General features: G+C 42.5%; 1 protein-coding gene across 2 annotated transcripts in view; it reads left to right on the top strand.

Moving 5' to 3' along the window:
- Positions 1-3,032: 3,032 nt before the first annotated feature.
- Positions 3,033-18,355, top strand: part of PLPP5 (phospholipid phosphatase 5) — a 32,885-nt gene continuing 17,562 nt past the window's right edge. The window contains exons 1-2 of one of the 2 annotated variants that reach the window (XM_040414758.1): positions 3,033-3,052; positions 11,479-11,632. The gene's annotated coding sequence lies outside the window, so the exon portion shown is untranslated. Of the gene's footprint in view, positions 3,053-3,078; positions 3,251-11,478; positions 11,633-18,355 lie in introns of those variants that run through there. The other variant, XM_040414759.1, reaches the window with a different exon arrangement.

Below are 18,355 nucleotides of genomic sequence, written 5' to 3'. Positions count from 1 at the left end.
GTTCATTAAAATGAACCACGCATTATTATACTCCAGCTCACTTTCTCTTTGCATTCTCTTTTCTATTTTCCAATGTTTTGGGGTCTTCCCAAATTTATAAAAAAAAGAAAGGAAAAAAAGATTTAAATAAAAAACAACAACTAAAACAGTGTAGGCTACCTCCTCCTCCTCCACCGCCACTTCCACCTACACTGCCACGTCCACCGCCTCCTCAACCTCCTACTCCACTTTGACCTCCGCCTCCTAGTTCAAGATTATTATTTATTATTTTTCTATATGTTATTAGAAGTCATTTCCCTATCCACATTTGTTTGCAGGGCAACTGTCCTGCTCTTACCCCGATGTTGCTTCCTTTTGCAGCCCTCTAGCCCTTACTATGTCTATTTTACAGGCATTTTAGTGCCCCAAAGTTCTGATCCCCATTAATTTCAATGGGGTTCGGGTTCAAGTTCGGGTCCCGAACTTTAAGCCGAAGTTTGGCTGAACCCATCCCTAACTCATCCCTAACTGTGGTATTTGGTTCTGATGAGGCAGTATATTGTGCTGCACTGTGGTATTTGGTTCTACTGGGGCGGTATATTGTGCTGCACTGTGGTATTTGGTTCTCCTGGGGCGGTATATTGTGCGGCACTGTGGTATTTAGCTCTGCTGAGGCGGTATATTGTGCTGCACTGTGGTATTTGGCTCTGCTGAGGCAGTATATTGTGCTGCACTGTGGTATTTGGTTCTACTGGGGCGGTATATTGTGCTGCACTGTGGTATTGGTTTCTGCTGGGGCAGTATATTGTGCTGCACTGTGGTATTTGGTTCTGCTGGGGCAGTATATTGTGCTACACTGTGGTATTTGGCTCTGCTGGGGCAGTATATTGTGCTGCACTGTGGTATTTGGTTCTCCTGGGGCGGTATATTGTGCTGCACTGTGGTATTTGGTTCTACTGGGGCAGTATATTGTGCTGCACTGTGGTATTTGGTTCTGCTGGGGCAGTATATTGTGCTGCACTGTGGTATTTAGCTCTGCTGAGGCAGTATATTGTGCTGCACTGTGGTATTTGGTTCTACTGGGGCGGTATATTGTGCTGCACTGTGGTATTTGGTTCTCCTGGGGCGGTATATTGTGCTGCACTGTGGTATTTGGTTCTACTGGGGCAGTATATTGTGCTGCACTGTGGTATTTGGTTCTACTGGGGCAGTATATTGTGCTGCACTGTGGTATTTGGTTCTACTGGGGCAGTATATTGTGCTGCACTGTGGTATTTAGCTCTGCTGAGGCAGTATATTGTGCTGCACTGTGGTATTTGGTTCTACTGGGGCGGTATATTGTGCTGCACTGTGGTATTTGGTTCTACTGGGGCAGTATATTGTGCTGCACTGTGGTATTTGGTTCTACTGGGGCAGTATATTGTGCTGCACTGTGGTATTTGGTTCTACTGGGGCAGTATATTGTGCTGCACTGTGGTATGTGGTTCTCCTGGGGTGGTATACAGTGCTGCACTGTGGTATTTGGTTCTCCTGGGGCGGTATATTGTGCTGCACTGTGGTATTTGGTTCTACTGGGGCAGTATATTGTGCTGCACTGTGGTATCTGGTTCTCCTGGGGCGGTATATTGTGCTGCACTGTGGTATGTGGTTCTCCTGGGGCGGTATATTGTGCTGCACTGTGGTATCTGGTTCTCCTGGGGCAGTATATTGTGCTGCACTGTGGTATCTGGTTCTCCTGGGGCGGTATATTGTGCTGCACTGTGGTATTTGGTTCTCCTGGGGTGGTATACAGTGCTGCACTGTGGTATTTGGTTCTCCTGGGGCGGTATATTGTGCTGCACTGTGGTATTTGGTTCTGCTGGGGCGGTATATTGTGCTGCACTGTGGTATTTGGTTCTACTGGGGCAGTATATTGTGCTGCACTGTGGTATCTGGTTCTCCTGGGGCGGTATATTGTGCTGCACTGTGGTATGTGGTTCTACTGGGGCAGTATATTGTGCTGCACTGTGGTATCTGGTTCTCCTGGGGCGGTATATTGTGCTGCACTGTGGTATGTGGTTCTCCTGGGGCGGTATATTGTGCTGCACTGTGGTATCTGGTTCTCCTGGGGCAGTATATTGTGCTGCACTGTGGTATCTGGTTCTCCTGGGGCGGTATATTGTGCTGCACTGTGGTATGTGGTTCTCCTGGGGCAGTATATTGTGCTGCACTGTGGTATGTGGTTCTGCTGGGGCAGTATATTGTGCTGCACTGTGGTATCTGGTTCTGCTGGGGCAGTATATTGTGCTGCACTGTGGTATGTGGTTCTGCTGGGGCGGTATATTGTGCTGCACTGTGGTATCTGGTTCTCCTGGGGCAGTATATTGTGCTGCACTGTGGTATCTGGTTCTCCTGGGGCGGTATATTGTGCTGCACTGTGGTATTTGGTTCTCCTGGGGCAGTATATTGTGCTGCACTGTGGTATGTGGTTCTCCTGGGGCAGTATATTGTGCTGCACTGTGGTATGTGGTTTTCCTGGGGCAGTATATTGTGCTGCACTGTGGTATTGTGGGCCCCGGCTACTTCACGCTGTCCTGCCATCATGGGGCCACTTTTAGTTTTTTTCCCCAGGGCCAAGATGAAGGGGCATTGGCACTGGAACAGATGAGGTTTGGGATGGGGAGTATAGAGTACCTCTTTTTAAAATAGATAAATATTGGACAACCCTTGTGTCCCCATCAGGAATCCTCACTTTTGGGGTGGAATTTTATCTTATCCCTGAGCCTTCTGGGGCTAGTTCCAGAATGTTTGGCATGTATTACAGCGCTTAGAATAAAGGGGACCTTTTCCCCCATAGTCACTCTCATCCCCCAGTTATGAGAAATCAATATCCAATCCAAGTCCCATCAATGCTTTTCTTCTATAAGGAATTGATGCGCTTTACTTGGCGGGTGACAGGTGGCAGCACTAGCCAGGCTCAGTCTTCTGGGCTTGTCCGTCTATGACTTCCTCTCGCTGGTTCTGAAGCGTCTATATAAATAGGGACTGAGACAGCGCCGCCTGGACAAGAAGGGAGCAGCGCCACGTGTGCACGGTAGGAGGGCGGGGCGATGACGTCACAGCCCATAGTCAGCTGTGAATGACGGCTCAGGGTCCTAATGACGGATAATTAGTAATTAGTGCGAAAATTAGCGCTATAATGAGGGGGGCGCCCGGCGTGGGGCTAGTGCCTGCTGCGGACGTGCCGAGCCGTGGTGTTCGCAGTCATAGTATTAACTCCTTCCTGCATAATGTACAGTCATCACACCGCTCCAGAGCTTATAAAGCAGGAAACGGCTTGTATACATATCATATAGTGTGTATATGGGATTATAATCTGTATATACATATTGTGTATATGGGATTATAGTCTGTATATACATATATAGTGTGTATATGGGATTATAGTCTGTATATACATATCATATAGTGTGTATATGGAATTACAGTCTGTATATACATATCATATAGTGTGTATATGGGATTATAATCTGTATATACATATTGTGTATATGGGATTACAGTCTGTATATACATATAATATAGTGTGTATATGGGATTATAGTCTGTATATACATATCATATAGTGTGTATATGGGATTATAGTCTGTATATACATATCATATAGTGTGTATATGGAATTACAGTCTGTATATACATATCATATAGTGTGTATATGGGATTACAGTCTGTGTATACATATAGTGTGTATGTGGGATTACAGTCTGTATATACATATAGTGTGTATGTGGGATTACAGTCTGTATATACATATAGTGTGTATGTGGGATTACAGTCTGTATATACATATAGTGTGTATGTGGGATTACAGGCTGTATATACAGTACAGACCAAAAGTTTGGACACACCTTCTCATTCAAAGAGTTTTCTTTATTTTCATGACTATGAAAATTGTAGATTCACACTGAAGGCATCAAAACTATGAATTAACACATGTGGAATTATATACATAACAAACAAGTGTGAAACAACTGAAAATATGTCATATTCTAGGTTCTTTAAAGTAGCCACCTTTTGCTTTGATTACTGCTTTGCACACTCTTGGCATTCTCTTGATGAGCTTCAAGAGGTAGTCCCCTGAAATGGCTTTCACTTCACAGGTGTGCCCTGTCAGGTTTAATAAGTGGGATTTATTGCCTTATAAATGGGGTTGGGACCATCAGTTGCGTTGAGGAGAAGTCAGGTGGATACACAGCTGATAGTCCTACTGAATAGACTGTTAGAATTTGTATTATGGCAAGAAAAAAGCAGCTAAGTAAAGAAAAACGAGTGGCCATCATTACTTTAAGAAATGAAGGTCAGTCAGTCAGCCGAAAAATTGGGAAAACTTTGAAAGTAAGGGCTATTTGACCATGAAGGAGAGTGATGGGGTGCTGCGCCAGATGACCTGGCCTCCACAGTCACCGGACCTGAACCCAATCGAGATGGTTTGGGGTGAGCTGGACCGCAGAGTGAAGGCAAAAGGGCCAACAAGTGCTAAGCATCTCTGGGAACTCCTTCAAAACTGTTGGAAGACCATTTCAGGGGACTACCTCTTGAAGCTCATCAAGAGAATGCCAGGAGTGTGCAAAGCAGTAATCAAAGCAAAAGGTGGCTACTTTGAAGAACCTAGAATATGACATATTTTCAGTTGTTTCACACTTGTTTGTTATGTATATAATTCCACATGAGTTAATTCATAGTTTTGATGCCTTCAGTGTGAATCTACAATTTTTCCCCTCCCCCACGACAGCACCTTAGAGAGAGATGGCTCCGCCCCAGGACAGGAAACCTGCAGCATAAAAAGGTGGAGCCGCTCTCCCACCTCAGTGAGGTTTCCTGTCCTGGTACGGGAGCCTGCAGTTGTCGTCCTGACCTGGAAGTCCCGGTAGATGCCGGAGGGTTGGAGGCGGCTTGTTTACCTGTCCGATCATCCCCACAGGCGTCGGGGGCAGGATACCGGTGAGAAGATCCCGGGTCACAAGGGCAGAAGGTGCTGGTCCCTCAGACGAGGAGGACCGCACCAACGGATCTAGGGTGGCCAGAAGGCCCCAGTATTGCTGCAAACCAGCCAGGACGCCACCGGATGTAGACGCTGGTGGGTGGCGTCTGGACAGGAAGTGCCATGCGTTCCACGGCCGTGCGCTTCCGGTCAGGTGACCGGAAGTTCGGCTGCCCGGCAGTTTTAAAACCTACTACATACAGGTATGAGGGTGCTGGAGTTATTGGACGCCGTTGTCTGTTTTCGGTGTGCCTGAAGTGGACCAAGTTCCTGGGCTATCTTGGCGTGGAGAGGTTTGCAGTAACTATGTATCTCTCAGGTGAGAGGAATTCTTGGTGGCAGTAGATAACCTGGGCAATATTTTTGCAGGTTACCTTTCATTATGGATGAAGAAGGGAGATCTGAATGTGCAGATATTGAAATCTTGCCGCCGGTATTGTGAGTCCTATTCTCGCTCCTTTCAGGGTCTAGGCTGTTACTTAGATTGGGTATATTCCATTTTTCTTAGACGGTGCCTAAGAAGGTGGCGACAAAGAAAAAGAACAAGGAATGCCCTATCTGCAAGTGCTCGCTGTCTTCTACTTATGCTAAGAAGCTCTGTCAGCAGTGCATTGAGAAGACAGTGGCCGAGGAGACTCCGAGTCTTCTAAAAGACATTAAGTCTATTATGTCCGAAGTCAAAAATTCCTTGAAAGCCGGTAGGAAGAGAAGAAGAGAAGTGAGACAGGAGTCCGACGTGGAATCGGAAGATAGTGGCTCTCTCTCCGGGGATGAGGACTCTAATGATTCCTTCTCTTCGGAGGATGACACCAAAGAAGGAAAGTTCCTTTTTCCGGCAGAAGATACGGACAAATTGTTAAAGGTTATCCGATCTACCCTGGAATTGGAAGATACCAGAGAAAATAGATCTGTAGAGGATGTTGTGTTTGGGGGACTTAGGGAAAAGAAGCGTAGGTGTTTCCCTGTCCATAAATCGGTCGCAGCTGTGATAGAAAAAGAATGGAAAAAACCGGATAAAAAACCGTTTATTTCTAAAACCTTTAAGCGGAAGTACCCCTTTGAGGAAGAGGCATCTACATCTTGGGACAGGGCCCCGAAGCTGGATGTAGCCATTTCCAAAATTTCTAAAAAATCCTCTCTGCCCTTTGAGGACATGGGTTTCTTGAGGGATCCCTTAGATAAAAGAATAGATTCTGCCCTTAAGAATTCATGGGAATCTTCTGCGGCGGCTTTCAGGCCTAGTATAGCCGCCACAGTGGTTGCGAGATCTATGTCACTGTGGTTGGATAGGCTACAGGGGCAGATTAGGGATAAATGCCCTAGAGAGCAATTGTTGGCATCTATGCCCACTTTCCAGAAGGCCGCGGACTTCATTGCAGATGCCGCAGTGGACTCGGTGAGGCTGGAAGCGAGAGCCGCATCCCTTTCCAATTCCGCGCGACGTGCTTTGTGGCTTAAGAATTGGAAAGGGGGGGATATGCCGTCCAAGCTGAGATTGTGTAGCATTCCCTGTGATGGCCAGTTCCTTTTTGGGTCTGAACTTGACTCCTTACTCGAAAAAGCGGCAGATAGAAAGAAAAAGTTTCCCCAAGAATCTTTCACTCAATTTAAGCAATATAGACGGCCCTTTCGGAACCCGAGTGGATTTCAGAATAAAAAGCAGACGGGGGACAGAGAGCAGGGAGCAAGGCCTAGATCAGGAAGTAAGGGCTTTTTGTTTAGATCAGCCGCAGCTCGTGGGGGAAAACAAGGAAAGCAATGACGCCATGATCCCAGTAGGAGGAAGATTAAGATTCTTTCTTCCTGCTTGGGAAAAGATGGCGGGCAGATGGTTGATAGGTCTTCTGCGGGAAGGTCTAAGGTTAGAATTTTTGAGATACCCCGCAGAAAAATTTGTGATTTCAAAGTTTTCTATCATTATGCTGCAAGAAATAAAAAAACTAATAAACAAGAAAGTGTTACTTCCTGTCCCAGAGTCAGAGATAGGGAGAGGTTTTTATTCCACCCTGTTTCTAGTGAAGAAACCAGATGGGTCATACCGGACTATAATAAACCTCAAATACCTGAACAAATTCCTGAAAGCCAGGAAATTCAAGATGGAAACCATCAGGTCAGCAATATTTCTTTTATCTCCGGGTTGTCATATGGCGGTTCTGGATTTAAAAGATGCGTACCATCATATTCCGATTCATCCAGATCACCAGAGATTCCTCCGGGTGGCTGTAAGAACCGAAACTGGGCTTCTTCATTACCAGTTCCAGGCACTCCCCTTTGGCCTTTCCATGGCACCTCGAATCTTTACGAAGGTAGTGGCGGAGATGGCCTCCTTCATCAGGAAGGAGAACATCACATTTCTGCCTTACTTGGACGACTTTCTGGTGGTGGCCCAAACTCAAGCGGAGTGTGTCTGGGCTCTGAATCGGGTGATGGAGGTACTTCAGTCCCTGGGGTGGCTTTTGAATACCCAGAAGTCCAGGATGGAGCCATCATCAAGCCAGGTTTTCTTGGGTCTGGTTTTAAATTCCAGGCTGGAGAAAACTTTCCTCACAGAGGAGAAGGTAGCCAGGATTCAGGGAGTAGTTCGGCGGGTTCAGTCAGGAGGAACCCTGTCTATAAGGAAAGCTATGTCCCTGTTAGGAGTCTTAACATCCTGCATGCCAGCAGTCCAGTGGGCGCAGCGACACTCTCGCCAGTTACAGGGAGAGATTTTGGCTGCCGCAAGGCGAGCAGGGACGTCTCTGGAGTCAGTTATAAGTTTGTCCGACGTAACTCTTTCATCCCTAAATTGGTGGAAAGAAGAAGAGAATCTGACTCAGGGACTTCCCTGGTCCTTTCCGGAACCGGTAGTTGTGACTACGGACGCCAGCCCCTGGGGATGGGGGGCTCACGTGGAGGATCAGATCTTTCAGGGAGAGTGGTCCCAGGGTCAGAAGCTGTTCTCGTCAAATCGAAAGGAGCTGAGAGCTGTTTTGTTGGCCTTGAGGGCAGTTCTTCCTATGATACAGAACAGACATGTGAGGGTGATGTCCGACAATCGGACAGTGGTCTCATATCTCAATCGTCAGGGAGGAACCAGGTCAGATTCCTTACAGAAGGAGACAAGATGGATTTTCGAGGAAATAGAGGAGAAAGTGCTTCATCTCTCGGCCATTCATATTCGAGGGGTCGAGAATTTTCAGGCAGACTTCCTGAGTCGCCACAGGCTACGTCAGGGGGAGTGGTCACTAAGTCCAAAGATATTCTCCCAGATAGTAGATTTATGGGGTCTGCCTTCGGTAGACATGTTTGCCACAAGGGAGAACAGAAAGGTGCCGGAATTCTTCTCCCTCAGTCCAAAAGAGTGCCCATCTGGGGTGGACGCCTTCCTCCAGAGATGGGACTTCCCGCTAGGTTATGCCTTTCCCCCGCTACAAATGATTCCGTTAGTGATAAGGAAGATCAGATACGAAAGGGCGAGAGTGATTCTGATAGCTCCCTTCTGGCCGAAAAGGGCGTGGTTTTCCCTGTTGAGGGCCATGTCGGTTTCGGATCCATGGATCCTGCCGGGAATTCCGGACCTATTGTCACAGGGTCCGGTATTCCACCCGGAGGTAGAGTCTCTGCATCTTTCGGCGTGGAATTTGAGAGGTCATTTTTAGCCAGTCAGGGATTCTCTAAGGAGGTCATTTCCACTCTGATGAAAAGTAGAAAGGAGGTGACGAATATTATTTATGCACGGGTATGGAGGAAGTTCCTATCCTTTATAGGCACAGAAAGTGTTTCCTGGCCATTAGAATTTTCAGTGGTTCAGGTGTTGGATTTTCTACAGAGGGGATTGTCCCTAGGGTTGGCAAAAAGTACATTAAAAGTGCAGGTGTCAGCTTTATCGGTCTTAGGGAGAAGGAGTTTAGCCATGGACCCTTGGATTGTTAGGTTTTTCAAGGCAGTAGATAGGATTACGCCAGTAGCAGGCCCTAGATTTCCTCCTTGGGACCTTAACTTGGTGTTAAATGCCCTAACTAAACATCCCTTTGAACCTCTAGTCTCTTGCTCAATTAAAGTGCTTTCCCTTAAACTAGTTTTGCTGGTAGCCTTAACGTCAGCCAGAAGGGTTGGGGAGATTCAGGCCCTCTCCATTAACCCCCCTTTCATGTCCATCAGAGAAGACAGGGTAGTTCTCAGACCAGATCCCGCCTTTATGCCGAAGGTTCCTTCTAGGACTAATAGGGCTCAGGAGGTAGCTCTTCCGGCTTTCTTTTCAGAACCAAAGGATGACAGAGAGAAGGAGATGCATTCCCTCGATGTCAGGAGGTGTATTTTGCAGTACCTGGAGGTGACTAAGGACTGGAGGAAGTCTTCTGCCTTATTTGTTCTGTTCGGCGGGGCTAGGAAAGGTAATACTGCCTCTAAGGCATCTATTGCCCGCTGGATCAGAGAAGCTATATCCTTGGCGTATTCAGTATCCGGTGTGTCTCCCCCTATTTCTGTGAGGGCTCACTCCACGAGGGCGGTGTCCACTTCTTGGGCTGAGAGGGCCAGCGTATCCATTGAACAGATCTGTCGGGCTGCCACCTGGTCTTCTCCGTCCACTTTCTATAAACACTATAGGCTTCAACTTGACTCTATTTCTGACCTTCTCTTTGGTACAAAAGTCTTGAGTACTGTTTCCCACCCTGAGGCTGATCTCTGAAATCTCTCTCTAAGGTGCTGTCGTGGGGGAGGGGAAAAATGATGATTACACTTACCGGTAATCGGATTTTCCTGACCCCACGACAGCACCTCTTTATTCCCTCCCTGTTGGTGTAAGTCTGTGTGTTCACGGGTGTTGCAAAAAAAAAAAAAAAAAAAAAAAAAGAAGAATGTTAAACTGAACTAACGTAAGGGGGAGTCCCTCTCATGCTCTGGAAACTCACTGAGGTGGGAGAGCGGCTCCACCTTTTTATGCTGCAGGTTTCCTGTCCTGGGGCGGAGCCATCTCTCTCTAAGGTGCTGTCGTGGGGTCAGGAAAATCCGATTACCGGTAAGTGTAATCATCATTTTCATAGTCATGAAAATAAAGAAAACTCTTTGAATGAGAAGGTGTGTCCAAACTTTTGGTCTGTACTGTACATATAGTGTGTATATGGGATTACAGTCTGTATATACATATAGTGTTTATATGGGATTACAGTCTGTATATATAGTGTGTGTATATGGGATTACAGTCTGTATATACATATAGTGGGTATATAGGATTACAGTCTGTATATACATATAGTGGGTATATGGAATTACAGTTTGTATATACATATAGTGGGTATATGGGATTACAATCTGTATATACATATAGTGTGTATATGGGATTACAATCTGTATATACATATAATATAGTGTGTATATGGGATTATAGTCTGTATATACATATAGTGTGTATATGGGATTACAGTCTGTATATACATATAGTGTGTATATGGGATTACAGTCTGTATATACATATAGTGGGTATATGGGATTACAGTCTGTATATACATATAGTGGGTATATGGGATTACAGTCTGTATATACATATAGTGGGTATATGGGATTATAGTCTGTATATACATATAGTGGGTATATGGGATTACAGTCTGTATATACATATAGTGTGTATATGGAATTACAGTCTGTATATACATATAGTGTGTATATGGAATTAGTCTGTATATACATATAGTGTGTATATGGGATTACAGTATGTATATGCATATAGTGTGTATATGGGATTACAGTCTGTATATACATATCATATAGTGTGTATATGGGATTACAGTCTGTATATACATATCATATAGTGTGTATATGGGATTACAGTCTGTATATACATATCATATAGTGTGTATATGGGATTATGTTCTGTATACATATCATATAGTGTGTATATGGGATTACAGTCTGTATATACATATAGTGGGTATATGGGATTACAGTCTGTATATACATATAGTGGGTATATGGGATTACAGTCTGTATATACATATAGTGGGTATATGGGATTACAGTCTGTATATACATATAGTGGGTATATGGGATTACAGTCTGTATATACATATAGTGTGTATATGGAATTACAGTCTGTATATACATATAGTGTGTATATGGAATTAGTCTGTATATACATATAGTGTGTATATGGGATTACAGTATGTATATGCATATAGTGTGTATATGGGATTACAGTCTGTATATACATATCATATAGTGTGTATATGGGATTACAGTCTGTATATACATATCATATAGTGTGTATATGGGATTACAGTCTGTATATACATATCATATAGTGTGTATATGGGATTATGTTCTGTATACATATCATATAGTGTGTATATGGGATTATAGTCTGTATATACATAATTTATACATATAATATAGTGTGTATATGGGATTACTGTATATACATATATATATATATATATCTCAACTCTACAAATAGAAGCAACTCTAAGTGCCAGAAATAAGATGTCGAGCACTCCATTTTCCAGGTCCGGAGTTCCGACCACGTGGGACACCGTGTGATAGACCACGTGAGACGCCGGTGTGTCTCACATCGCCTCACATCTCAACTAGGAAGGATAGTGCACCCAGGCACCGCTCCACATACCGAAGCAGAGACGGGCACCCCAACCTGAAGGAGAGGTAATGTCAATTAAGCCGCCGGCTTAAAATACTTTTAAAATACTCATTACCTGGTGACTTTTCAAAGAAAATATTAATTTGCCACTTCTATTACCTTAATAAAAATTTGGTAAGACTATGAACATGATTTATTGACCAATTGTTGCTGTCACTGTCCTTTTTTTACAACTATGCATTATGACCATATGAACAAAAACACTTTTTTGCTACAAAAACCTTTTTGCTACAATTCCATAACCAGCCACAAGCGTATTTTCTTTGAGATATATTGGCGATATATGACCAAATATTGCGATTATATGATCATATCACAAGCATTAACCTAATTACCAATATTAACGGGATGCCTAATTTTTATGCAGGTGTTATATGTTATTAACTATGTGTCAATCATGTGTCAAATTTTTTATTGTAATTTTTAATTGTAATTTTATCTGTATAGCAATTTTTATACTAAAACTTCGTATTCCATACTCTATCTAGATATTTTGAGTGCCCTTTCAAACCCTTTTTTTACTTTATATGGGATTATAGTCTGTATATACATATAATCTAGTGTGTATATGGGATTATAGTCTGTATATACATATAATCTAGTGTGTATATGGGATTACAGTCTGTATATACATATAATATAGTGTGTATATGGGATTACAGTCTGTATATACATATAATATAGTGTGTATATGGGATTATAGTCTGTATATACATATAATATAGTGTGTGTGTATATGGGATTACTGTATATACATAATATAGTGTGTGTATATGGGATTACTGTATATACATAATATAGTGTGTGTGTATATGGGATTACTGTATATACATATAATATAGTGTGTGTGTGGGATTACTGTATATACATATAATATAGTGTGTGGGATTACTGTATATACATATAATAGTGTGTGTGTGTGGGATTACTGTATATACATATATAGTGTGTATGGGATTACTGTATATACATATAATATAGTGTGTGTGGGATTACTGTATATACATATAATATAGTGTGTGTGTGGGATTACTGTATATACATATAATATAGTGTGTGTGTGGGATTACTGTATATACATATAATATAGTGTATGTGTGTATATGGGATTACTGTATATACATATAATATAGTGTGTGTATATGGGATTACTGTATATGCATAATAGTGTGTGTATATGGGATTACTGTATATACATATAATATAGTGTGTGTATATGGGATTACTGTATATGCATATAATATCGTGTGTGTGGGATTACTGTATATACATATAATATAGTGTGTGTGGGATTACTGTATATACATATAATATAGTGTGTGTGTGTGGGATTACTGTATATACATATAATATAGTGTGTGTGTGTGGGATTACTGTATATACATATAATATAGTGTGTGTGTGTGGGATTACTGTATATACATATAGTGTGTGTGTGTGTGTATATGGGATTACTGTATATACTGTATATACATATAATATAGTTTGTATATGGGATTACTGTATATACATATAATATAGTTTGTATATGGGATAAAAAGTCTATATACATAAAATATAGTGTGTATTAGGGTTGTTTCGATGCAAAAATTTAGATTCGGTTTTGATACCATAAAAAAGTATTGCGATACTCGATACCACGCGAAAAAAATGGCGAAGCGCGTATTTTTTATTTTTGTTACGGCATTCACCGCATAGGACATTTTTTTTTATATTTTAATAGTTTGAACTTTTTAGATTTAGCTATATGTTTATTTATTTATTGTTTATATATTTTATATGTAAAATTGGGAAAGGGGGTGATTTATACTTAATATTTTGATGTTTTTTTTTTATTTAATAACTATTTCCCCCTTTAGGGGCAAGAACCTAGGATCTTTTAATCCCTTGTCCTATTCATCCTATGGAGCTCTATTAGGGTGAATAGGACTTCACACTGTCCCTGCTGCCCTGCGCATAGTACACACAGCAGCAGGGATATTACCATGGCAGCCAGGGCTTCAGTAGCGTCCTGGCTGCCATGGTACCGATCGGAGCCCCAGGAATACACTGCTGGGGCTCCGATCAGAAGCTGCCACTGTCACCAATGATTTTAATACTGGAGGGGGGGGTGGAGGGGAGGGGGCGCACTGCACCACCAATGATTTTAATACTGGGGAGGAGGGGGGGAGCGCGCACTGCGCCACCAATGATAATATAAAACCTCCCAGGTTGTGAGCTCTGCGCTGCGATTGGCCAGCGCTACAGCCTGGGAGAAGGAGACACCCAGGAGAACAAGGTCAGTCTCCGCCCAGTATAACCAAGTCCCCGAAGATACCGGAGGACATAGCGGGAGAACAGAGCGGCGCCAAGGGATAATAGTAAGTGCAGTGAGATCCCTGTGCGCCGCTGTACATATCATGATACTTAGTTCAGAATTTTTTGCCAGATGAAAGGTCCTCTTTAATACAGGAGGCGGGTGCGGCACCTGAGGGGTTAACTGCCGCTAATCGCAGCTCCCCGCCAGCACCCGCCTCTGAATTTGTATTAAACATTTACTTTCATTGGTGGCGCAGTGTGCCCGCCCCTCGCTCCTCATTGGTGGCAGCGGCACAGGGGGAGGGAGAGGCTGCTTCTTTCTCCCCTGTGCTGCTGAGGAGAACATGGAGCACGCTGAGAGCAGAGCGCTCCTTGTTCTCTGATACTAGACTGCGGAAGCCTAGTATCAAAAAAAGGCAAATCCTGGTATCGAGGTCGATACCAGGCAAAAGTATCGATTGGGTATCGAAAATTCGGTACCAGAAACAACTCTAGTGTGTATATGGAATTACTGTATATACATATAATGTGTATATGCGATTACTGTATGTACATATAATATAGTGTGTATATAGGATTACAGTCTATATACATATGATATAGTCTGTATGGAATTACAGTCTGTATATACATAATGTATACATATAATATAGTGTGTATATGAAATTACAGTATATACATATAATATAGTGTGTATATGGAATTACTGTATATATACACATAATGTGTATATGAGATTACTGTATGTACATATAATATAGTGTGTATATGGGATTACAATCTCAGAGTCTTGTCTACAAATGCTCGCAGTCTAGGGAATAAGATCAATGAGCTTGAGGCTATAATGGCATCTGAGAATATAGATGTAGTGGCTGTTACTGAGACGTGGTTCAAGGGGAGTAATGACTGGGATATATAAATACCAGGGTTCTCTCTATACAGGAAAGACAGAGAAGGCAAGAAGGGGGGACGGGTGGCCCTGTATGTGAAAGATAGCATAAAATCGAATTTGATACAAGTTAGCGAGAACAATTTAGAGTCAGTTTGGGTTACCTTGCAGCTTGATAATCATAAGGTAACTCGTGTAGGTGTTATATATAGACCACCTACCCAAGTCAAAGAATTAGATGATCTACTAGTTGAGGAAATAGCTAAAATGACATTGAAGGGGGAAGTTATTATGGGAGACTTCAATCTTCCAGATGTAAACTGGAAAACCAAAATAGCTAGTTCTGCCAAGAGTACAGATATTCTAAATTCCCTACTGGGATTATCTCTACAGCAGGTAGTGGAGGAGCCAACCCGGAAGGAGGCCATTTTAGATTTAGTATTCACAAATGGGAATTTGGTATCTGATATTACTGTAGGGGAAAGTTTGGGATCTAGTGATCACCAGTCAGTGTGGTTTACTATAAGTACAGTGACTGAGTCACACCACACAAAAACAAAAGTTTTAGATTTTAGAAAAACTGACTTTTCTAAAATTTAGATTAGTGGTATACGAGTCCCTATCAGACTGGAGCCGTTTAATTGGAGTCCAGGAGAAATGGGACTACTTAAAAGTGGCACTATTGAAGGCAACAGAAGATTGCATTAGGCTTGTCAGTAAAAGCAAAAAAAGGAAGAGACCACTGTGGTACTCAGCAGAAGTGGCCAAAATCATTAAAAACAAAAAGATAGCATTTAGGAATTATAAAAAAAAATGAGGGTGACAGACAAATTTATAAGATTAGGCAGAGAGAGGCCAAACAAGTTATAAGAGCTTCTAAAGCACAGGCAGAAGAGAAATTAGCTCAGTCAGGGAAAAAAGGCGATAAGGCATTTTTCAGATACATAAATGAAAAAAGGAAACTAAAACAAGGAATTACCAAATTAAAAACTAAAGAAGGAAGGTATATGGAAGAAGATAAAGAACTAGCTGACTGCCTCAATGAATACTTCTGTTCAGTTTTTACAAAGGAAAATGAAGGAGAAGGACCTCAGTTGGGAAAGAAGACTAATGAATCTTTTGACGCATGTGTCTTTACAGAGGAAGAGGTTCTAAGTCAACTGTCTAAAATTAATACAAATAAGTCACAGGGGCCTGATGGGATACACCCAAAGCTATTAAAAGAGCTCAGCGGTGAACTAGCAAAACCATTAACAGATTTATTTAACCAATCACTGGCAACAGGAGTCGTCCCAGAAGATTGGAAATTAGCAAATGTTGTGCCCATTCACAAGAAAGGTAGTAGGGAGGAATCGGGCAACTATAGGCCAGTAAGCCTGACATCAATAGTGGGGAAATTAATGGAAACCATACTTAAGGAGAGGATTGTGGAACATCTAAAATCCCATGGATTGAAAGATGAAAAACAGCATGGGTTTACTTCAGGGAGATCATGTGAAACTAATCTTATTGATTTTTTTGATTGGGTGACTAAAATAATAGATGGAGGAGGTGCAGTAGACATCGCTTATCTAGACTTTAGTAAGGCTTTTGATACTGTCCCACATAGAAGGCTTATCAATAAAGTGCAGTCATTGGGCTTGGACTCCCATATTGTTGAATGGATTAGGCAGTGGCTGAGGGACAGACAACAGAGGGTTGTAGTCAATGGAGTATATTCAGACCAAGGTCTTGTTACCAGTGGGGTACCTCAGGGATCTGTTCTGGGACCCATATTGTTTAATATCTTTATCAGCGAAATTGCAGAAGGCCTCAATGGTAAGGTGTGTCTTTTTGCTGATGACACAAAGATTTGTAACAGGGTTGATGTTCCTGGAGGAATACACCAAATGGAAAAGGACTTAGGAAAACTAGAGGAATGGTCAAAAATCTGGCAACTAAAATTTAATGTTGATAAGTGCAAGATAATGCACCTGGGACGTAAAAACCCAAGAGCAGAATATAAAATCAGTGATACAGTCCTAACCTCAGTATCTGAGGAAAGGGATTTAGGGGTCATTATTTCAGAAGACTTAAAGGTAGGCAGACAATGTCATAGAGCAGCAGGAAATGCTAGCAGAATGCTTGGGTGTATAGGGAGAGGCATTACCAGTAGAAAGAGGGAGGTGCTCATGCCGCTCTACAGAGCACTAGTGAGACCTCATTTGGAGTATTGTGCTCAGTACTGGAGACCATATCTCCAGAAGGATATTGATACTTTGGAGAGAGTTCAGAGAAGAGCTACTAAACTAGTACATGGATTGCAGGATAAAACTTACCAGGAAAGATTAAAGGACCTTAACATGTATAGCTTGGAAGAAAGACGAGACAGAGGGGATATGATAGAGACTTTTAAATACATAAAGTGAATCAACAAGGTAAAAGAGGAGAGAATATTTAAAAGAAGAAAAACTGCTACAAGAGGACATAGTTTTAAATTAGAGGGGCAAAGGTTTAAAAGTAATATCAGGAAGTATTACTTTACTGAGAGAGTAGTGGATGCATGGAATAGCCTTCCTGCAGAAGTGGTAGCTGCAAATACAGTGGAGGAGTTTAAGCATGCATGGGATAGGCATAAGAGCATCCTTCATATAAGATAGGGCCAGGGGCTATCCATAGTATTCAGTATATTGGGCAGACTAGATGGGCCAAAAGGTTCTTATCTGCCGACATATTCTATGTTTCTATGTTTCTATATACATATTGTATACATATAATATAGTGTGTATATGAGATTACAGTATATACATATAACAGGGATGCTCAACCTGCGGCCCTCCAGCTGTTGTAAAACTACAACTCTCATCATTCACTGCTGTAGGCTGATAGCTGTAGGCTGTCCGGGCATGCTGGGAGTTGTAGTTTTGCAACAGCTGGAGGGCTGCAGGTTGGGCATCCCTGTTATATGTATATACTGTAATCTCATATACACACTATTATATATAATATAGTGTGTATATGAGATTACAGTATATACATATAATATAGTGTGTATATGAGATTAGTCTGTATACATATAGTGTGTATATGGGATTATTCTGTTATAGTTATCTCAGACCCCCACCATACCCATAACTCATTGTAGTCATTAAAGTCCATTTAAAACCAGAGGGACTTGGGTGTCCCATCCATAATACAGACCTTCAGAGCCTCGCTCACATGTAGCTATTGATTCCACATCGGAAGAACGACTTGAATCTGCCTCCTGTTGTTTTCAATGGGAGGCAGTGATCGTCGCTTCTTTATTGAACGTACTGAATAAAAAGCATACCGCCCTATCGCGCATCGGTTTCTGTATCTGAACGAGCGTTGAGACCGCGGCGGATGGCCACACACCGATCGTCTCCATTGAATGAAGCTAACCAGCGTGCAGAACACAGCAGAAACTCTGGTTCCACAGTACTCGACCAACAGATTTTCCCCGGGTCGGCGTACCGTACCCTAGGGCCCCATACACATTAGGCTATTGTCGGCTGCACCCCCTGACAATCTAATGTGTAGA

The sequence above is a fragment of the Bufo bufo genome, chromosome 1 (assembly GCF_905171765.1).
Source record: "Bufo bufo chromosome 1, aBufBuf1.1, whole genome shotgun sequence".
Lineage (NCBI taxonomy): Eukaryota > Metazoa > Chordata > Amphibia > Anura > Bufonidae > Bufo > Bufo bufo.
This window is presented reverse-complemented; position numbering and strand designations above follow the sequence as displayed.